This window comes from Chinchilla lanigera, unplaced genomic scaffold (genome assembly GCF_000276665.1).
Source record: "Chinchilla lanigera isolate Chin_1 unplaced genomic scaffold, ChiLan1.0 scaffold00005, whole genome shotgun sequence".
NCBI lineage: Eukaryota > Metazoa > Chordata > Mammalia > Rodentia > Chinchillidae > Chinchilla > Chinchilla lanigera.
Genome location: NW_004955406.1, coordinates 1,508,832 through 1,532,110, shown reverse-complemented (window position 1 = coordinate 1,532,110; position 23,279 = coordinate 1,508,832). Strand labels below are relative to the sequence as shown.

At 46.6% G+C, this 23,279-nt stretch overlaps 1 protein-coding gene across 4 annotated transcripts in view; it reads right to left on the bottom strand.

The window, feature by feature from the left end:
• The window catches only part of Esrrg (estrogen-related receptor gamma), a 524,413-nt gene that overhangs the window by 252,542 nt on the left and 248,592 nt on the right, over positions 1–23,279 (bottom strand). Inside the window, exon 1 of one of the 4 annotated variants that reach the window (XM_013519909.1) lies at positions 18,699–18,718. The exons of the other annotated variants lie outside the window; for them this stretch is intronic. The gene's annotated coding sequence lies outside the window, so the exon portion shown is untranslated. Of the gene's footprint in view, positions 1–18,698; positions 18,719–23,279 lie in introns of those variants that run through there. 4 annotated transcript variants of the gene reach the window in all.

The window sequence follows — 23,279 nt, the reverse complement described above, 5'->3', positions numbered from 1 at the left end:
TCTGTTTTCATGAGAAACCACTTTGAAGATATCAATATGTAATACAACAAGCATTGTTATTTTCCTACCACTTTGTAACTCTGTATTGTCTGAACTGTTCTTTTGCTATTTTGTAAAAGGTTGTCTGTCTGTTAATGTTTTCCTCCTTTTATTTTTAAAATTAAAAAAAAGAAAAAAGATATGCGAGACTGATTCTTTCAGTTTCCCTCGTTGCCGGAAATAGTAAAGCGGGTGCGCGTGGAAGCCATGTCGTTCCGGTTTGCCCGGCCGCCTCACGCATCTGCGCTTGGTGCAGCCAGGGCCCCGGCTCTTGGGCTGCCCCCACCAAGTGCCAGTGCTGCAGAGACGGCAGCACGGTGTCCTCCTCTGCTCTGGAGCCTGAAGCTGCACAGCCGGTGGCCCCAGGTTCATCACTGCCCTCCTGGACGTCACCCTTCCGTGTCACCACTGCGGTCACGCTTGCTTCTCAGCTGAGTCCCAGCTGCACAAACCACACGCCAAGCCTTCCTGCACAACGCACGGCACTTCTTCATTAACCTTTCTGTAGTGTCACCCCAACGTACACACAGCAGCGCCCCAGAAGTGCAGCCGGCCTCAGAGTGCACCTCAGTCCCACCCCAGGAAGCCAGAGTGACCAGTTCTCTGGGAGAGCACTTCTGCACTTCCTGTCCTAGATGCAGATCCAAGAGAACTCCCTGGGGCTCTAGGGTTAGGGGCACACTTCTTCCTGGACTTTTGGGTGGACCTTGTATCCTGGCCTCAGGCTACACTCCCACCCCTCGCTCATTTCCCTCTCCTCTCCTCCCCTGCCTGAACATACTGATAAGAAATGAAAACACCCACGGTGGCCTGCAAGGCTCCAGGAATGCTCTGTCCCTCACACAGGATGACGGCTGCACCCCTGTACCTCCGACACAGCTCGCCCAGCCGTCCCCGCTGTCTACAGGGCTCTTCCTGCTCTCAGGGATGACTGAGGACACTCGGTGATGCCAGGGCCCCGGCCTTAGCCCCGTGCTGTCACACTGCCTGGTCAAGGCTTGTGTGGGGCCCTGGACTTCTGCTTCTATGAGCTTTGGGTCTCGGGGTCACAATCATGGCACCCCAAGCCCTGCTGCCTGTGTGGCTTATTGCAGAAGAAATATTTCTAGAAGTCAAGCGCTATTCAGCTACCCCACATGTGACCCAGACATCTTTTGAGGGAAACGCCTTCAACTCCGCTGGCACTGAGGGGTTCAACAGTGTTCAGCAGGTGAGAGACCGTTCTGCGCCTTTGCAAAAGATACCCCAAGAGATGGGCAGAAAATCCCAGGCCCCCCAGGGCCAGCTAGAGCCAAAGGAGACATGCAGCCCTGGCAGCCACCGAAGGACAGTATTCAAGGTGAGGCCAGGAGCATGGCCAGATGGGGACGGGATCTACAGACGCCCCGACAGGTGGTGGCAGCCCATCGTGAGAAGATGAATACGGGTCTCAGAAGTCACAGATAAGAGGCTGTTCCACGCCCTGTCGTGCCTCGGCCTCTCGAAGTCTATCCATCACAGCTTTGCATTTATCCCATCTCCCCACCAGGTGTGCCAGGCGCCACGGACACAATGGAGAGGGGCATAATTCACCAGCACCGCTCTCCTGCACGGGCGGTAATCAGCAGTGACGTACTTTGTGACAGTTCTGTATAAAAGATGACTGACATAAATAAAATGCACTGGGGATGATGGGGTAATAGAATATAAAGCACTGCAGATAGTTTCCTCTGGCATAAGGCTCCAGGATTTCAGACAAGGAGCAATGGCTGTGGGCATGAACTGAAATCTGTCATCAGACTGCCTTAGCCGGCACAACACCAGGACCAAGGACCGGCCAGCACAGAGCTCGGGAAGCCCTCACAGATCTCCGTGACCTCAGATGGGACACCGTGTATGGCATCAGCCTCATTCCCTTCATCTGGCTCAGGGGGTTCTTTTGTACCAGGGTGCAGACAACTGAAAGCAGCAACTAAGGCTCAGCAAGATGTCGTATAAAGAACAAGAGCATCGGGATGAAATCAAGTCTGAAATGTACTCCATCGTTGAGTAATTACATTTAGATTCAATAACCATGGAGACTCAATTTCCTAATCTTTACAATGGGAATTTTATTCTCTCTCACTCTCCTGTCTTTCTCTCTCTCTCACACACACAAACACACAAACACACACGCACACACGTGCACACACACGCACACATTTTAATTTTTACTATTCTGAATATCTGCCCAGGAGTGATCCCTGAAAGTTCGCCATCGCCTTGCTGGATTTGCAATCCCTCATTGTGGAGTGATACACAAACCCTCTCTTCCACCACCCTGCCTACAGTGACTCCTGAATAGAACCAAGGATGCTATCAACAGCCAAAGCCAAAGTCGGCTCCCCTAAATTCAAATAATGACTCTCAGGTGCCTGCACTGATACAAATCAACAGAAGAGGAGCAACACACTGAAACGAATGAATAAGCCTCTAGGAAACACCTGGGTATCTGGCTTCAGACCTACGGAAGTTTTCATTTTGGCTTTTTGTTTTTATTGTTTATTGAGACAAGGTCTCACCATATAGTTCAGACTGACCTTGGACTTATTCTGGAGCCCTGGCTGGCCTCCAACTCACAGCCACTCTCCTGCCTCAGCCTCCCAAGTGCTAGGATTACAGGCATGTGCCACCACACCAGGTTCTGAAAAATTCAAAACTGAGCAAACAGGAAAGCTGGCTGAAAGCTTTCATGGAAGGACAGCTTCTTGGGGAGCTGACTCTGAGGTCGGGGAGCAGGGGGCTTGTGGGGTGTTCCTAAGGATGGAGGGGTAAGGGAAGCAGCTGTCAGCAGCCAGACCAGCTCCACACCTTGAGATGAGTCCTCCAGGCTCTAATAACTTCAGAGAGGCTCCCCCTTGTGACAAAGGAGCAGTTCTTTGTACCTCTGCATGGAAGAGTCGCTGGTGTCTGGGATGGGTCATTCGCGCACACGGGGCCATGCCGGGGACAGACTCAACAGCAGACCATCACTTCTGGCAGCTGTAGATCCCAGAGTGTACATTGCTGGAGGTGTCATGTCAGGGTCCACACACCCCAGCTACCCTGGAGATCAGAAGCCAGGCCCTGTGAGCCCCCAGCAGCTCCTGGTGAAGGTTATACTCGTGGACGCCGGGGAATGGAGCTTCCAGCTGCAGCGTGCGGCAGGCCTGTTTGTCCTTCACTGCATGGACACAGCTCACACATCTTCCTCCGTGTTGAGGGTCTTCGGGTTGGGCTCAGACTCATAAGGAAAAATACCTCGCAGCAGTCTGCAGGGAGGAACTGCAAAGAACTGAGGCTCATGCCCCCTCTGAGAAAGGACTGCTGCTCTCGCTTTTTAAAAACATCATGGAATTCAGATTATTTTAACACGTCTCCCTGAGACTTGGTCCAACACCGAATTAATTAGTAAGTTCCTCAGGGTCACCACAGGGACAAGCGTCCACACTGTTGGTGGGAGTGTAGACCAGTACGAGCACTGTGGAAATAGGTGTGCACAAGTCTCAAAAAACTAAAGCTAGAAATTCCATTTGACCCAAATATTCCCCTTCGAGGAATCTCGCCGGAAGAACTGAGACCCACTGTTACAGTCATCCATGCACACCCGTGTTGCAGCAGCACAAACAGCTGGACTTTGGAAGCTGCCTATACGTCCATCAATGCATGAACAGATAAAGAAACTGTGTTGTTTACACACATGGAGTACAACTCCGACGAAAGACACACTAGAGTCGCTTGTAGGGAAATGTAGGTCGCACCTTGCGACCATAATGTTAAGTGACATAAGTCAGACCCACGAGCTTCGGTATCACATGGTCTCCTCTATATGAGAAAACCAAAGTATAAATAGAGAGCAAAATAAATGATAGGAATTAGAGAGACAGATCTTTCTCAAAAAGAAGGGGAACCAGAGATGGCGGGTCAGGGCTTGGGAGAGAAGAGGAGGGCATAAAAGAAGAATTAAGATGTGCTGCGAGCTAAGAGAAACTAGCAGTATAAATGGAAGAAAGTTTTGTGCTAACACTGTATCCGTTTGCTTCTTCTTGGGAAGACAGAATCTGTTTTGTCTATATCTCTGGATTTCGAGTAACTACTCTGAAGACAACAATGCACAGTGTATTAACTATTGTTAGTCTCTTATTATTATTATTATTTTTGTCTTTTTGAGACAGGGTCTCGCTATGCAGTTCAGGCTGGCCTTGAGCTCACTTTGTAGCCCAGGCTGGTCTCAAACTCACAGCGATCCTCCTGCCTCAGCCTCCCGAGTGCTGGCATTACTGGTGTGCGCTACCATGCCTGGCCAAAAAGTAAACTTTTAAAAAGAGTGCCACTGGGCTGCATTGAAGATGAAACGCAGTGTCACACCTGAGCGACCGTCACCCAGCAGCACGCACGCTCCTGCCACAGAGCACTGGTACTTTCACTTTCTCCTGCCTCATCCTCTCCACAGACTACCTGAGCAATCTGCAAAGAACATGAGTCCACAGAAAGACCACATATGTGTTTCCACAGCTAAGATCTACAGGAAGAAGTGACCACGAGGCCCAGGTCAAGCGAGGGCTGCTCCTGTGGCCCAGCCAGGGCTTACACCTTAATGCATCTTGGCAGTTTTCCTTTTTCTATAAATACTGCTGGGGCCTATCATTCCCATTATGGAGTCTAATCCTTAACAAACGGAATTGAAAACAACAAAGCCGGCGCCGGGGCCCCAGGCATGGCATGGAGAAGCCCGCAACCTCCTCTCTACCTGCAGAAGTTATCACCACGGGTCCTGCCGATGCCTGGACGTTTTCCAAGGCGCATTATTGATAGGTTGAGATGATTTCTCCCGGAATCATAAATATTTGGATACAGGATAAGAACTAACTAATCACTGCCCAAATGTGCTAAGTGCCAAGTCAGGGGCTGTGCACAGATTCTCTCTTTAATTGTTGCAGAAGCTGCGAGTCCCTGACTATCATTATCTGTGTTTCACCAAAGAGGAAACCAGGGCTGCGGAAGGAGATGCGGGCTGTGCGCCTCGGACTCCAGTCATTCTCCTTTCGTCTCTCCTCCCTCTGAGATAGAAGGGACCCATGGTGGGAGGAATCTCCACACAAATCAGAGCTCAGGGAAGAGGAAGAGGGGGGCCCCATGGGGTCCCCTTCCTGTCAGTGACCAGGCAAAGACTAGAACTGATTCACATTTCCATGCCCCTTATGTCCACTCTATATTGCACTCCAGCCAGAGAGATCTGAATTGGATCAAGACAAAGCTTCCCACGTTCACGGAAGCCGCCCCGGCCCCCCCCCCCCTCGCGACTCTCTTAGTGATCTATAGTTTATCTACACGGGGCCTGTACTTTTCCACTTCCGCATTGAATCTGAGTGCGCAAGAACTTGTAAAATAAACAATTTTGCAGCACACTGCAACTTGGTTAACACTGTTAACCAAGCATTTTAAAACCCAAGTTGGATATCATAGTCAATATCACTGTCCTACCCCCAGTCAAATAACAAACGCTCCTTGTCTGAGGGCCACAGGTGTGCAGAAGGGATCAGTACGTAACTTCCCCACTGTCCCCATGAAACATTCATTCTTTCATTCAGCAAATATTTATCAAGCACCTACTATGTGAGAGACACTGTGCTTCATCCCAAGGATTCATCCCAGAAGAACAACCAAAATAATCCCCTGCCTCAATCTTTGCAGAAGAGTAAGACCATAGAGAAATCATGTAAATTTAGTTACTTTTGTTTTCTCAAGGACAGTGGTAAAAATAACATAATTAATATCTTATTTACAACCATTTTAAAGTAGCCTCCACATTTTTCTAATTCCTCCCTGTCCAGGAGTGGCTGTGACCCTGTGAGTACAGACAGCAAGAGGCCATCGGTAAGTCAGTCAACAAGTATTCAATGCCCCTGGCATTCCAATCACTCAACCAAATCTATCGACACAATTTGCAACCACTCATATCTTAGTGGATTAATGAAAGCAAGCAAAGGGCGTCTGCCCACATACATACCACCCGGTGACCTACCCACAGCGATATGCCCTCTTTGCTCCCACTTCCTTAGCTGGCAGCCTGGGAGAGCCACACGGAACTAGGTAAGACAGAAGTCACCGAGCAAGGGCCAGCCTAACTCTTTAGCTCATTTCCAGAACATTCCTAGGAACTTTCGTGTGCAAAATCAGAACCAGAATGGCTAGATTCCCACCTCTGCAGCCCCATATCAAGACCTGTCGTGTGCAAACGCTGGCGATTTCAAGGTGACAAACCTGTGCTTGTGAAGTCTGAAGGTCGGTCAGTCTCGGGTGGGCAGTCACCTGGCCTGGCTATCACCTCAGCCGACAAAGAAATTTATAGAGAGCAAATTCTAAGGAACTCTTCCCAAAGTGAGACCTCTATTTCCAAAATAATTACATTTTTTTTCTTCCAGCTTCAAAAACATAAAAGAATTTCACATTTTTTTCTATTATTAGTAAGCCTTGAGTGAGTAAACAGTTACTGGCTGTTTACAAAGGCCTTGATTTTCAAGCAAAATGCAAGAGCACTTAAATATAAGAGGGCTACTGCACCTGCCATATTGATTCTGTTTCCTTCCGGTCCTGGGGACAGTGTGGACCCTCCAGGAGGACTAAGTCATTCGTGGCACTGCCGCTTGTGAGCAATGGCGCAATTGCTGCCTTCTTGGGTGTGAGGTATTTTCTCTCCATCTCTGTCTTTCCCTGTATATATTAATATCTCATTTCCATGTTGGTTATCAACATGCAAGCAAACATTTTCTACGGCACAAGATAGAGGGCATTTCAGAGATGCCAGGGGAATTCGAGCCTCAGTCATGTTCTAACATTGATTTACGTCAATCAATATGCATTTTTCGCAAAGTATCTTTTACCTTTCTTTTCATTAAAAAAAAAAGTTAGCACTTAGCAGCAGAATTAGGTTATTTTCATTAGAAAGAGCCTCTAATTAACAAGTCCTTTATTCAAAAGAACACAAGTCCCACTCTCAAGAATGCTATCACGTTTTATCAATAGTTCAGAGCACGGCTAATGATCATCCTTAAAGAGGGCCCAATGTGAGACTGAAATCTCTGTTTTCATCCTCCATAGCAAAGTATGGGATCTTAGCAAAAACCATTTCATAGTAATCACTTTCCACCCTACAAATAAATAAAACAAGCATGGCAGAGCAGGTGACAGGCGGTGTGTGGTTGAAAATAAAAAAAAAATCCCTTGTCAGATTAAACAGGTATTCAATCTTGATCCAGGCGGGGATTTGGGAAAATCTGTTTTTCATTCCATGTTCTCCACTGAAGAAATCCTACCTGGAGGTCCACCATCCAGTATAAACAATTTCATAGATGATTATCAGGAAGGTGAAAAATGCCAATCTTAACAGATCCCTCCATTAGCATCCCCTCCTGGGAACATTAGGATCTCGTGGGTGGAGGGCTGGGGAGACCACCTCATAGCTTGACAATATTATTCAGGCTGTACATGGCGGTGCCACATGTAAACCTAACATTATGGACAGCAAAGTTAGGCAGAAATAGTATGGGCAGTCAGGCAGGGCCAGGCCCTCAAACGAGTCAATGCAGAAGATGAGAACACATTACAACCGTGGGTGGAGGCGCATTTGTTGGAGGCCAGGCCTCCAGACAAAGATGGAATGACTATGCCTGCATGCCTCCCTGAGGGATAAACAATAATGATCGATATTCTGAATAGGCATCAGTCACTCCTGTGGGGGACCAAGAGCTCCTTGACCCATCCCTTCCAGGAAAGATCCTTGTTCTTCCCATGTACACTCGCTATGAGAGTTGCCTCCCCATTGGATCAATATTACCTAAGAGGCTGTACTTGCAATCTTATTGGTTGCCCATAGTGTTGTCCCACCTGTGCCCATCTCGGGGTTTTGCTCTAAAAACCTCCTTCGAGAAGTGGGCTTGTGGGCAACCCATTTCCTGCACTCCCTCTTGCCCCTCTCAGGTGGAAGCTGACTCTCCCTCAGTGAACTTTCCTACTCTTCCCCTCTGCTGTTCTTCAGAATTCATTCTTTGATTTTGGAGAACACAAACTCAGTGTCTCAGACATCTAGCAGGTTAGGAGTTATATTATTTCCCTCATCTCATTTAGAGAATCCCGGTATCATTCCTATAACACTAGCAAGCTGGGAGGCTGAGCAGGGGATCACAAGTTTGAGTCCAGCCTGGCCAATTTTGTGAAACCCTATCTCAAAACCAAAAAGTACAAAAGGGCTGGGGATACAACTCAGTGTGAAGGCCTTGCATTCAGTTACCACCACCCCACAACCACAACTGAAAACAGCAACTTTTCAAGTGACCCTGGTATACCTTCTGGTTGAGAGTTTATAATTACTTTCTTAGCCTGCAGGATACATGTTCCAATTATACTGTGTAGGACCCCAACTTTGATTCCTTTGGAACACGCATGTACCAAGACGTGCAGTTACTCTGTGTGGGGAGTGGGGCGAATTCCAACTGCCACGTGGATAAGACACCAGCAAAGGCTGGGCTGCCACGTTAGCTGCATGATTACTGACCCCAGTGTCCCCACCAACAGTGCCATCTGCCTTAGAACACTGAGCTCCTTTGGAAATTGTCTTTCCAGGCCCGATTTCTCATCACTAATCTTTTAATTGAAATAAAACCTTGCTTGATTTTTTTGTGTGATCCTGGGGATGGAACCCAGGGCGTTCACACCGAGCTATATCCCTAACCCTTTATTTTTTCATTTCATTTCACTTGTTTAAAAATTTGAAGTAGTCCCACTAAGTTGCCCAGCTATGCTCAGATTCATGATTTTGCTGCCTCAGCCTCCCAGAGTGCTGGGATTGCATCACCACGCCTGACTTGGATTATTTTATCTCATAGCAAACTGCATTTCCTGAGCCTAGCTTAGCTTCTACTATGCATTTAAAGTATTTCTTCCCATGCCGAAAGGCTAGCTGCTTTTGTACTCAGTGTCCTGGTCCCAGTTAATGTACTCCTGCCTCAGTTTGTCTCAAATTCCTGATGGGGCTCAGGTCCTGAGACATCTCCTTCTAGGAGCTGGAGGGTACTATACGGAACAGAGCGTGAGCCAAACTGGGGACCCTCCTGCCTGTGACCCCACAGGACTGTGGTCTAAGCTTTGCCCTGACTCTCTCTGACTTCTGGTTTATATTTGGCCCCAAACACCTACATTCTCCATAGAATTGCAATAAAAAAAAGCATATAGTTGAGGTTTCAAAAATCCCATTAACTTGCATTCTTTTGAAATCCTGGGTAATTCCACCATCACTTGGAAGACCATGTACTTGTTTGCTACCATGCCATTCGCTTTTGCTCACTGATGTTGCACTGTTCTTCCTGACCTAAGTACAATTTTATTTGATTAGTAAAAGCTGTATTTGTGGAGCTGCTGGTGTTTCCTTCCTAACACATAGCTCGTTTCACTTTTCCAAAGTTCAGTGCTTTGGAAAACATCAACATCTTTCCCTTCCCTTCTATTCATCTCCTAAACGTTGTAAAACATGGACGATGTTATGGGTAATCAGAGTCAAGATTTTTCTGTTTTGTAGCTAAGAATAACTTTTGCTTGGGGTTAACGTGAGTTCCTGGCACAGCCCCTTGTTCTGTCACAGGAGCCCTATAGCTGAGTTACATTTCAGGAATCATAGCAAAGGGACACTTTCCACACTTTCTCTCGATGACCTTTACATACTGTATCTCAGGAACACACATATTCTAGAAAGCAGTGTAAAAAGTACATACAACTAGATGCAAATTTTGAGGCTCAGTAGAGTTCATAAAGCATCACAATTTTTCCAGATGATCTGCAAACACAGCTGTACACGGACCTCCTTGCAGGTTTCCGCTTGTGGCCTCCGGAGAGGGCGGCATCCGTCCAGCCCAGGCCATTGTACCGAGGTCTTCCCGGGCACCCCGATTTTGAAAAGCTGTGGTCCTGCTTCCTTTCTTTCTTCCTTTTCCCGTCACCCAAACACCCGACAAAAAGCTTACCAGTTGGTTAGTCTCTGTTATTAGTTCTTGGAAATGCTGGTATTATTTAACAATAAAAATAAAAATCACACTCAAGCGAGCGCTGAATTATTCATGCACTCTGATTTTACATAATTTGGCCATCCCTCTTTTTATTGCTATTTCAGTTTCCATCACTAAACAATTCCCCACCAGGTCCACCTTGGGTCCCTGTGAACAAGGAGATAACACTTAAAAATGTTCCGTCTGAGGCCGTGTTCTGATGTCCGAACATCGGCGGCTGAACCAAAAGGAGGAAAACAGCAAGGAACACACTCCCTCAGCGGCCAGAATGAAAAGTAGACTATTAGCGTGACTTTAAAAAAAAAATCAAATTTCTTTAGAATTTAAAAATCTGTAGTGACACAAAAGGTAGCAAAATTGAACCATCACAGGAAGAGCCTTTTAAGACTCACACTGTCACTGTATATTTTCATTGTAAGTGCACACAGACCCAGGACATCATTTAAAACACAATTAAGGCACTTACTGTAGTTGGGGCATTCAAAGCCACTAATGGGCAATGTCACCCTCTCTGTTCTGTGAGTGGCAGGGGGAAGGGAAGGGATGCATCTAAGCAGGGACAGGTGCAGCGAGGCAGCTTGAAAATTCAGCCCAGTGTCAAGAACGGGAGCGGCATTGGTAGCATGGCCACTGCCCAGGTGTCACCGTGCAAGGCACCCCTGCACGGCCCTGTGTCTCCCACTGCCCTCTGAACATCGCGGGACTTTGCTCCCAGTGAGCAAGAAAACCCACTTCGGCGTCGACGCAAAGACAGCACCTGAAGGCAGCAAGAAGAGGAAGGAGACCACTGCGCAACATGCACCAAGCGCCAGAACTGCCTTCCCAGGTGCGAGAAGGGCTCCTTTAAAAAAAAAATCGCTGCTTATTGTTTTGCTCCTTTCTAACACATCAGCTTTAGCGAGTCACTAATGAAGGTGGTTGCCAGTGTAAACGCAATCCTGGTGGCGACATTCCTGAAATGTTTGGTGTTAAGTGTGGGAAAGAGGGAAAAAAGCCGAGATGGAAAACACTGCAGTGCGCCGGCGCGTTCTATTTCAGGACTGTCTGCCAGCGCAGTCAAGCTGACGTCGTCGGCGTGCTGACCGATCACAGCACTGTGCATGTGTCGGAGGCAGTTGCCGCGTGCAGCACACCCAGGTCTGGGCGTCGAGCAGGGGCACAGAGTGAGGACAGAGATGAGTAGGTCAGGCGTGCTGTTCCCCAAAGATTAGTTCTTCTTTGTTCTTTTTGGCTTTTTTTTTTTTTAAACGGGTTTTATAGTTCAGGCTGGCCTTGAATTCACTATGTCACCAAGGCCAGCCTCAAAATCATGGCGATTCTCCTGCCTCAGCCCCCCAAGGGCTGGGTTTACAGGTACATACCACCATGCTCAGCTCAAAGGTCAGTTGTATAAAAAATGATCAGTGGCTCAGGGTCTCTGTGACAGCATGGGAGTGGCCCAGGATGCAGAGACCCCTTCCCTGAATTGTTTAATTGTTGAACTCGCTTAGGAACTCATGCCTTGCACAGATAAGGCCCTCCATCGGACATCTGTTCTTTCAGGGAAAAGAAAAGTGCGATGATTAAAAGCATAAATCAGAAACATACTGACTACAGTGGCATACAACCTTAGAAGGTGAATTCAAACTGGGAGTAGTAACGCACTCCTGTAATTCCACACTTGGGAGGCAGAGGCAGGAGGATTGTCATGAGTTTGAGGTCATCCTGGGCTACACAAGCAAGTTCAAGGCCAGGCTGAACTACATGATGAGACCTTGTTTCAAAAAAAATAGTTGAAATCATATGGAACAAAATGAATACATAGAATGACAAATAATAATTTGACTTAATACCTGTGTATCAGGTGACCAATGGTGTGCTTAGCTCTGGGCTAGTAAGGTGAGGTTAACACCAAAGAAAGAATTTTAAAAATCAGCTGGGGATGATGGTGCATGCCTATAATACCAGCACCCCGGGAGGCCGAGGCAGGAGGATTGCAAGTTCATGCCCAGCCCAAGCAGCTTAGTGATTTAGGGAGACTCTGCCTCAAAATTGAAAACAGACAAACAGCAACAACAACAACAAACCCATTTCTTTTAAAAGTGTTGGAGGCACAGCTCGGTGTGAAGGTCCTGAGTTCAATGTCCAGGGCCACCAGAAACGAAGAAAAAGGAGAGGAGAAAAGGAAAGGAAAAGAAAAGAGTGGTTTCCATGGAGCAAATAAACACACTGAGAAAGTGAACCCAGGAAAATACACACAACAGGCATAAACAATGCCATGTAAAATCCAAAAACTCAATTCTATCTAATTGTAAAGAAGGCGTGAGGATCTACGATGTACTAGCGGGGACTAGCCCTGCACTGTCACGTCTGACTTCTGTGCTCAGAGCCTGGTCGGGGAATCTGGTCTGGTTTCTCCTCTGTGGAGGAGGACAGGCCTTCCAGGGTAGATGCTCACCCCACCGAGGACACCGGGGCTGCCATCGCCGGGACTTGCATGGCCTCCAAGGTTCTGCACAAGGCCTGGTCACCAGGCTGTGGAATTGGGGGTCAGGAGGGCCCCTAAGAGGTGGGGCCTGGCTGGAGGGAGTTGGGGTTGTGCCCTCAGAGGGAGCACAGGGACCTGGCTCTTTCCTTTTCCTTCCTCTTGCCGCCTAGCCTCCGACATGTGCTGAGGTCCCCTCTGCCTCAGTTCCCCCACCACGATGGATGGGGCTGTCACAGGCCCAGAGCCACAGGGCCAGGTGACCACGGCCAGATACCTCTGAAGCCATCAGTCCACACTAAACCTTCCCTGCTCTCAGTTGCTCATCTCAGGCATTTTGTCGCAGTGAGGGACAGCTGATGAACACAGGGTCTCAGCTGCCACTCTGTACAGTCTCCACTGTACCTGTCCAGTGCATTTCTCAGGAGGAGCGAGCACAAACATTTTCACACTTGGTTAGGTTTCCGGAGTCTGATGTCTTCATATCATGAAAGAGAAAGGTAGTGTGTGGGGACAGGTTGGCTCCTCTGGATCTTTGGGAAGGCAGATGGGGTGGGAGCCTGGAACGAGATCTGCACAATCTCACACTGTCCTTGGTAGGAATCTGAATGGCAGCCAGGCCCGCTGCAGAAGCATAAGATCTGTACATCACTCGCCGGTCACACCTGTGGCTCCCCATGCCCAGCGCCCAGGCCAGGTTGTGCTGCCAGAGTAGCCCTGCGTGGGCCTCGTGACTGAGCTCCCGTGGGTGAATGAAGGGCAAAAGTGCAACTTCCACGCACACCTCAAGAGAAAATATCTCAACCTACTCTTCCTCTTTCCTTGACCAGGATGACCAATGTCAACACAATCTTGAAGCACGTGTTGAAGATGACCTGGTCAGCTCGGGTCTCCTCAACTACTGGGAGGAGCAGAGCTACCTCTCCACCCAGGGGACTGGGTTTGGTGGACTACATGAGAGAGAAACCAGCATTTCTACTCCTTGTTCCACACCATGTTTGTACTGAGCTCATCACCGCCAGTGCCTTCAGAGCCCGAACCAGCCCTGGGTGCAAATGCCTGGAGAAAGGTGCTCACCTCTCTGCTTGTTTTCCATCTGTAAAACTCTCATGATCATATTTGTCTCTTTGACCCGATGGGATATGGACATGAGTCATTCTACAAAATACTTTCATTCAAAAAGTTATTTATAAACTATTACAGGAATCGAAAGGAAAGAGCAATTCCTTCTAGCTGGATGATCAGAGAAAATTAAAGAGAAGAACATCAGGTAGATCTTAGCAGTTCTTGGATAGGATCTTAACTGGGATGGAAAGAAGACAAGACACAAAATTAAAACTTTGCAATGCACTTCTCAGAGATTAGAAGACAGTCTGGTTACAGTCAAGAAATCTGGTAGTGGTCATGGGAGATTAGTCAGGGAAGATAAAGTCAAGGCCCAGATTGTTGTGTAAGAAAGACTGCAACATTAGGACAATGACTTATGATTCCTCTTCACCCGTGCTCTTCGGGCAAGTTACCTGCTTGAGGTATTTCAGAGATGCTTGCCTAGACCCCATCAGCCACAAGCTCTCAGTGGACGAACCAGGAGAATCTGAGAGATGCCCGTCCAAAATCTCAGCCGTGGAACAGCTGAACCAAACAGCAAGCACCTGTCTCCAAAGTTCTTGTCATACGAGAAAACGAAACACTTATTTTTACCCCAGCACTAATTGCCCTTTGTGTCACTTGTGGCTGAAAGCGCTCTTAGCTTGAAGAGTAAGTAGGACGGGCCGTGCGCACTGAATCACCGAGAGCAACGTATCCAGGAAGATTTGGTCCCTGAGAAGACTTGAAAACCGTCACCCTCAGTTCTCAGACATCTGCCCTTCAGGATCAATGCTTTGGAGCCAGAGACCACGCCCTCACACAGTCAAAATCGTATTTAGAAAAGCAACACTGATGTTCACTTTGTAGTAAAGAATTTTTTTGATGCTGATGATTTTCATTTATTTTGTAAGCACTATCCTTTTTATTGTACCACTGGTGAACAAACCCTACATGTATGGTGATAAAAAAAGACAGCTGAAGTTTCTGATGCAGCTTTATAGCTAGGACAAACTCGATAAATAAAGTAATTTTTCTAGTTAGTTTTACAAATGAGGAAATTTGGGCCTTGATATATATATATATTTTTAATGCCTTGCTAACAGTCCCAGAATCCTATGTGTCATATGCTACCTTCCTCTCCCTCTCCCTCTCTCTCTCCCCTCTCTCCTTATTTCCCCTCTCTTCCTCTCTCTCCCCCTCTTTCTCTTTCTCCCTCTCTCTTCCCCTTTCTCTCTCTACTTCTCTTTCCCTCTCTCACCTTCTCTCTCTCCCTCTCTCTCCCCTCCTCTCCCCCTTTCTCTTTCTTTTCTAGACCATCATTAATCCCATTGCTATCAGCTTTCTTTTTGTTCTCAGAATAAGAAATGTGAAAAAAAGTACTTTGAAGCTCTCAGAGAGAAGGTCAGGGTTTTCTGGTGTTATCTGTAACAGAGGGCCTTACGTATATCTAAAGCATCAAGTCTGAGATGGAATGTCTCATGGAACTGCCACCCAAAGGACCTAAGTGCACACACAATGATCAGAGGCCCATGGCTAGTATTTGTCCCTGTCCCTGTGACTTCAAGCATGATTTGCTAAATATCTCATTTCATATCATGTCCTCAACTCGCCTGTCTCCCTAGACCTAGTCCTGCACTAAGCTAGGATTGACGATCAGTATGAGCACAGGTATAATACTAAACAGCAATGCCACTGAAATATATTCTCCCTGCTCTCCAGCTCTCTCTCTCCATATACTTCCAAGGTGTTTGCCAGGCTCAGTCCCAAGACCAGGGGACAGGCTAACTTCACAGTCAGTCCTCAGCCAAAAACAAGTATTCCAGAGAAAAAGGGAAAGTAAAATCAGATCTGCTTAGGCATCCTTTGTATATGGGAACGAGACATGGGTGAGGGCATCAGGGAAAGTCTGTCTAGTACTCTAGCACATTTCCCCAGGTTGAAGAAGTGCTACTTTATACACTTTACATGGAGTGCTCCAGTTATTAAGGGAGAACTACACAGGGAAAACGACACTTTAGTCCAGATCTGAAATGCTGTTGCAAAGGTGCTGACAAAACCTTTCCTCAGATTATCTTACGACAAACTCTGCCTTACATTTGGTGGTACACAAAGAAAAACCGCCAGCTACGGCTGATTTTGATGCCACGTTGTAGAAGGGACTCATTCAAGTACAACCTTTCGTGCTGTTCTGTTTCAAATGTCATAGGGGGCCACGACTCCTTAGTGAAGAATTGCTCCTAGAATGCTGTTAATGATGATATGCTCAGTCACCTTAAACCCTTTTCTTTGAAAAACCAGAATCATATTGGGGTTCAGGATTTCTACATAATAAATCCAGGCAATACATGAGTCTGCTGTCCATTCTGGTTGTTCCATATTCACCTTCCATGTCCACTGCCTCACTTGTATATTTTACTGCCATTTTGCTTCCATGATGCTGGCTAAAGCTTGGGCATTTCTGATCATGCGTCTACACTGCTCATCTTAGACACCAAACAGGTCTCTGTTTAGATGGAAGACGGTGGTAGTGAAGCCTCCAAGAGGTCCCCCAGGGACACCCCCTCTTGGTATGTACATCTTTGACAGGGAACTTTGTACCAGTCACTCTGTGTGACCAGATTGATACAGAAGTGTTGGCATGTCACTTCAAAGACTGGGTCATAAAAGACATGATGCCTAAGCCTCTTGTTCTCAGACTACTTCCTTTGGGGAAGCCAGCTACCATGCAGTAGGCAGCCATGTGGGGAGGTCCACAGGGCAAATGGAAGTCACGGCCCAAATCTTGACACCAACTCATGAGACCCTGAACTATAATCAGCCAACTAAGTCACTCCCCATGTTCTAACACTCAGATTGTAGACGTCTTCTATTTTAGGCCATTAAGTTTTTTGGTGATTTGTGATGTGGGTTAATATAGACTGCAAGGCACTATGGGTTTTTGGTTTTTATTTTGTTTTTCTTCTGGTGCTTAAGTGACAAGGGTAGGAGCCATATCTTATTCATCTTTAGCATTAGCAGAGTGCCTAAGGACATGGCAAATCCAATAACCACTTTCTGAATGAATGATCATCTCCTTCCTGTTTTCATCATTAAAGTAAATTCAATGACAATTACACTTCCAGGCTTCTGGCTTAACTAAGGATTTTTTTTTTTTTTAAATAATGTGGTTTAACTCAGAGAATGGAGAAGAGGAAAAAAATTCTGAAATGAGATCATCTTTCAGGAGCTCCAATTTTTTTAATGCTCTTGCCATTAAGAGTTGGATATAAATTTACAATGAGGCTCAAGGAGCAATTTAGGAAGGCTTGGCCTCCTGCCTCACAAGCATTCATGATTACAGACTGCAGCCAGGCCTCACCAGTGAGGACATGATGGCACGTTGGGGCGGACCGAAGGCTGATGTCAATGTAAAGAAATAAACTCCTGTGGGTCCTGGGTTAGGGGGCAGTGGAGATCTATTCAGGACCACTTAGGGATCACTGTTCTAAAGGTAAGCATCTTAGTAACCTACTACTATTTTATTATTTACTTTTAAGTGATGCATAACTACCTGACTCTATGAATACTGATGAAGTGCCCTGTGATATTCTGATATGCGTACACATTGTGCAGTGTTTAAATCAGGTTAAGCATATCTGTCGTCTCCAAACACTTGTAGCCCCTTTATGGAAAAAGCATTCACTATCCTTTCATCTAGCTTTTGGGAAGATACAGGGCGTACAGTCAGCCAGCATGCACCAGCCTGAGACCTTGTCGCTTCTGATTGTAACTTAGGAACCTCTTTCCAGCTCTCCCTCCTTGCTCCTCTCTGGTTTCTACTCTCAACTTCTACAGCATCAACTTCTATGCTGTCCAAATATAAGTGAGATGGTGCAGTACCTGTCTTTCTGTGCATGGCTTATTGCACTTATCACATTGATCTCTGCAGAATAAAGAGCCAAGCACCTTCTTGGCTTCCGTAGGTGGGAGTTACATGCTGCGGTACCAGGAGTCACTTCTGATAGATACTCCCCAGTAATCTGTCTCTCAAATCCACTAGCCCCCAATTCTAATGCATCCGTATTGGGAAAACACAGATACAGAAAGGGGCAAATAAATCCATTATTATGTACAGAAATGGAGATGCATCTGCTTGCAAACCTCTTAGGAGAAGTGCTTGTTTGAGCTGATACTTACTAACGGGGCAACATTTCTTTTTTTTTTTCACTGACTAAGCCCCTTTCTTAGACAGCAGTTTCCCCTGGGAGAGAGTTAGCAGCATGATGCTCCGGAGCGTTAATGAAAAGGGTTCACTGAGGAAAAGAGGAAAAGCGAGGGTTTTGCCCAGCATAGTTGAAGCTTTACCAAAGGAAAGTTCAAGTTGCATGAATGGAAAGGACAGCTTTTCCCAGGGAAATAATTTTCCCTAGTCTGCCTGGACTCTGTCTTCAGGGACTGTGAATCTGGGTGATCTCCAGCCTACTCTTTCTGCTGGGAGTTAAAAAAAAATTCAAGGAAAGTTGAATTCCCTTCCTCTCCCTCAACTAGCTGACAACCGAATACAGCTCAAGAAGCCAAGAGCCAGAATCATTTTTTTGTCATTTAAGAAATTCACTAAAATATTAAAAGAGAAAAGACCCAAATGCAGTGGTACCAGAAAGGGCCTCGGGTTCAGTTAATTTCCACTCCAAGAAATAAGCACTGATTCTTGCATCACTTGACAAACGCTGCTTACTTCTCAAAAATTCGAGAACTGCCCTGGAGGCATAAAGCAATATGCTCCAAGGACTGAACCTTCCACTAATCAGATTCATTGGAAAGATAAATTGACAGCTCCATTCCTTACCACACGCCAGTTTTTTCATTAAAACAGATGAACAATCAGGTGAAAATACACATTCAGTTTTAACATGCATTTTAAAAACCTGAAACAGATAAATAAGGCAACATGGGTGGTTCAGATTCCAATGTTGCCTCTTGGAATTTTGATTTTGAAGAAGGTGGAGATTTTTTTCTGCCTCCTTTATCGCAGGAATTACCTGTAAAATACTCAGAAAAATAAACATAAGCACCTCTTCGCTCTTTGATGAGAAGTCAGGTGTCTGAGCCAGAATGGTTTGTGATGCTGGAAAGCAGACTGCGGAGTAGCAAGAGATGAAAGGCAGAGCAGGAAGGGACGGGGAACGCAGGTCAACAGGAAGGCACGTCTTCACCCACACAGCTGGGGTGGAGAGTGTGGTACCAAGTGTCAGAGGGGTGGTGTGGGGCTGGCTGTCCCCACACCCACCACCTAATTCCTACAGGTGCAGCAACCACAGAACAAAGTGATATTTTCAACACACACTACCAAGGGTTCCTACCAGCGAAGTGACTTTTCCCTGCTGACGCCACGCTTGGTCATCTGGGCAAGGCAGTATTTGCCAAATTCTCCCACTGGAAGGTCACGATCTCCCCGCCCTTCTTCCCACTGTAGTTACCTGGGTGGAAGTCACTCAGTTCAGAGCTCACTGACAGAGTGGGAAGCAACGCCACTTCTGTAGGGCAGAATAGCCACGGGGATTACTTGGGGGTTCTCAGAATCACATTTCACCCCTCTTTGGCCCTTGTGCCCCAATTCATTCATTTTCTTAAAAATAACAGTGCAGTTGGGTTCCAAATCAAATACTGTAAGTCTGAAGACTGATTCTCAACTGAACCAAGGGAGAGATTTAATTATTCCTGGGTCACTGATACTTCCTTCCCTTCCCCTCCCTTCCCCTTCCCTTATTTCCTATCACAGATATTTACTGTGTTCCAGGCACTGTATCAGCTTTAGAAATACAGTAGTAAGAAGTCAACGGACACAGGTTCTAGGGGCTCCGTATGTTGGCATTGGATTTACCTAGAGAATCAGGAAAGGGTTCCCTGATGAGGACTCTGAGTGTGTGTGTGTGTGTGTGTGTGTGTGTGTGTGTGTGTGTCTGTGTGTGTGTCTGTGTGTGTGGTACTGGGGGTGAAACCTGGGACCTTGAGCATGCTGGGCAAGCACCCCACTGCTGAGCTACCCTCCAGCCCAGGGCTGAGCTTTTGAGTTATATCTGAATGATGAGGAAAAGTCAATGAAAGAGAGCACAAGGAAAGAGGGAATACCCTAGATAGAAAGACTGTGTGAGCAAATGCATGGACACACGAGGGGTGTGGAGAAAACACAGCAGTGCAAGGAGCAAGGGAGAGTGTGGGTTATGCTCCGGATCTGAAGTGTACGCAAAGTTTGCCCGTTGCTTTGCTTCTCAGCCTGCAGTGCTGACAGAGGTGGAGGAACCCGGAAAAGGGGGGTCCTGGTTGGAGGAAGTAAGGTCATGGGGGGGGGTGCTGTCCCAGGGGATACAGTCGTCCCTTGCTATGGCATGGTTCACTTATTGCGGCTTCACTGTATCACAGGTTTTTAGAAAACAGTATATGTAATTCTGTATCGTGGAGTTTTCGGTATATCACGAGATTTCAGAGTGTATAGGTATTTATACAATATTTATGATTTTAATTATTTTTGCCTAAAAAATTTAAAACAATTTAAAAATATAAGAATGTTAATTTAAACATTAAAAGGTTATTAAATCAAAATAAAATATTGTACAGTATGCGTTTCACCAGCAGATGAATACCATACCGCACACAATGGAAATGCAGTATGCCACTAGGGCCAGCCTGAGCCCAGCAGAGCCACCTGGCTGCAGGAGTGGACCTGCACCTGGCAGGCGCTGCTTATAGGCCAGCAGGGTGTGTGGCACCGCCCTGGGCCCCCACCCATTCTACAAGCCAGTCCGGGTGGAGCGAGCAGTGCAGGCTGGGTGCTGGGCTCATCTCGTCTCGGCTGGGTGCGGTGTGCCCCACTGCCTGGCCCACTCCCGCCTTCCAGCCCCACTTGCCCCGTTCTCCACTCCCAGGTGTCCCCAGATGCCACCCCAGCTGGCAGCCGAAGCTTTGGGAAGAAGGGTGTCCTGGAAAGGTGCACTGGAGTGTAGGCACGGTTTACAAAGCCTCAAAATATATAAATAATAAAATGACTATAATGTCACTTTTTCGAGGATTTTCACCTATTGCAGGGGTCTCTGGAACGTAACTCCCTCGATAGGTGAGGGGTGGCTATACTAGGACACTGGTGTCTTCATCTCCTGTTTCCTGTCTGCTGTGAGGTGAGCAGTGTTGTTCCACCACATCTCCTCACCATGACCTTCTGCTTTGTCACAGGCCCCAAGTGATGGCGTCAAGGATCATGGACTGGAACTTCTGAAACTGTGAACGAAAATGAACCTTTCCTTCTTCATGATGATTACCTCAGTTATTTTGTCACAGTAATGGCAAGCTGAGAATAACAATCCCCTGGAAAGGAAGGGGCTTGCCTCCTGTTCATCCCACCAGCCATGTTTCATGATCAGTAGTGGCCTGGTGTCCAGAACAGACTGGAGCTTAAAATGATTGTTAAGTTTGCCAAAGGCCAACTCCACCTGGGCAGTAAAAATGGATGCAGGGGTGGCGAAGCCTCTGCAGAAGTCCAGGCAGTATACTACACAGTTTGGCCTAATGCAGGGCAATGCCAGTGGAGAGACGGGGACAGGCTACTGAGGGAGACAGAGTACCTGGTGCTGGGTCCACAACCTAATTTCTCTGAACCTCAGTTTCTTCACCTGTGAAAGGGGGGTGATAAGGTCACCATTCCCTGGAGCAGTGTGGAGTAGTTTAAAAAACATTTAGACAGGTGGCTGGCTCCCATTAGCATCTATTACAAACACCAGTTAAGCGACCAGGAATAGGTATCTAAATCAGCTGGGACTCAATGCCCGACGAACTCGGGAGGCTTGGAGACACCATCTTCATAGCCTTCTCCAGCCCCAAATGGTTCCTTGCATAGCCATTATTTTCTGAAAGTTGAAGAACACCCAGGTCCTTCCATGTGCTGTCGCCAAAGAGCTCGCTCAGCCAGTGTCACCTTATCTTACTGACGCAGTTCCCACCTGATCCACCTCCACAGTACCCACAATGGGGAAAAGTGTTCTAAGTAGGAAATTCTGACCAACATGAAGCCAATTTTTCTTATTTTTTTTGTTTTCAGTCTGGGAATAGAACCCAGTGAAGCCAAACACTTCACGTTCAGGCCCCGTAGAATTTTATCCATCATTTCTATCCATTATGCAGTAGCCCTGTCTTGATCTTTCTGCCATGTTCCTTGTGTATTTTCAGGACAGAATCTACCCAACCAGCTCTGAACAGCTAAAGACACCACAGCACCACATCAAACAGCTGCCACTCACCTTAGGAGAGGTGGTTCCATCATGATCACTCCTTTAGTGAGGACTTAACCCAAAGTATGCCCCACAGGCAGGACAGCCCCACATCCTCACGTGGGAAGGCAAGACAGATCACACATGGGAAAACTGAACACAAGCCCGCAAAAGTTATAACCTCTCAAGTAAGACTCAATAGACAGCACAGAATTTGGAGTGAATATTATCAAATTGCAGAAAAGAGCCCAGAGCAGTGGGATGCAGTGTCATGATATGAGTAAGAGCTTTCCAAAGTCTCAACCAAGAGAGCACAATTTTGCTTCTCCCAGCTGCTTGCACAGTCTCCAGCCTCAACAAAACATGAGCTAGAATCAGAACAAAAACAACATAAGCACTTGTACTAAGCAAAGCAAGGTTATCAGTAATGATAACTGCAAATTCTTTGCTTCATTTGGGATTATAATCTGTAATCCTTATAACAAGGTACAGTCATCCCTTGTTCCACAGAAGATTGGCTCCAGGACCCCCAAAGATGCCAATATCTTTGGATGTTCAAATTCATCCTATAAAGTGTCATACTCTATCCTTCTTTATGGCTTAGTAGTACTCCATTGTGTATAAATACATTTTCTTTACCCATTTAGCTGTTGATGGATGTATAGGATGTTTCGAAGAGTTAGCTGTTATGAATTGTGCTGCTATGTGTATGGATGGATCTTTGTAATACCATGGCTTAACTCTTTTGGGAAGATATTTAGGAAATAACTGGGTCAGATGGAACTTCTAGTTTTATTTTTTTGAGGCATCTCCATGCTGATTTACACAGTGGCTGCACCAGTTTACGCTCCCATCAACATTGTAGAAGGGTTCCTCTTCTCCCACAGCCTCTCCGGCATTTGTTATTTTTTGATTTCTTCATGGCTGTCTTTCTTTCTGGAGTGAGGTGGCATCACAGTGTTGTTTTAATTTGCATTTCTCTAGTGGCTGGCAAGGGATGAACGTGAGTCTTTGGTAGGAAAACGGGTGCACCTTGAGACCGTAACGTGAAGTGAAATAACCCAGACACACAGGCTTGACTAGCACATGCTTTGTCTTACATGAGAAACCTAAAACATAACTAAGGAGTAAAACAAAAGACAGACAACAGGAAGCAGGGAGATAGACCTTTCTCACATGGGAGGGGACCAAGAGGCAGAGGGGGCAGGGAGGGATGGGAAGGAGGTGATGAACGAAGAATTAAGAGGTGTTGCGGACATTTATCAACTTCACACAACAAATGCGATCACTGCGCACTGCAAACAGGCACTGACAGAAATAAACAAGGAAAGACGGAGATGATTCTCTTAACTAATGCCTTTACGTGATTTGTAGCACTTAATAAAATGGAAATGA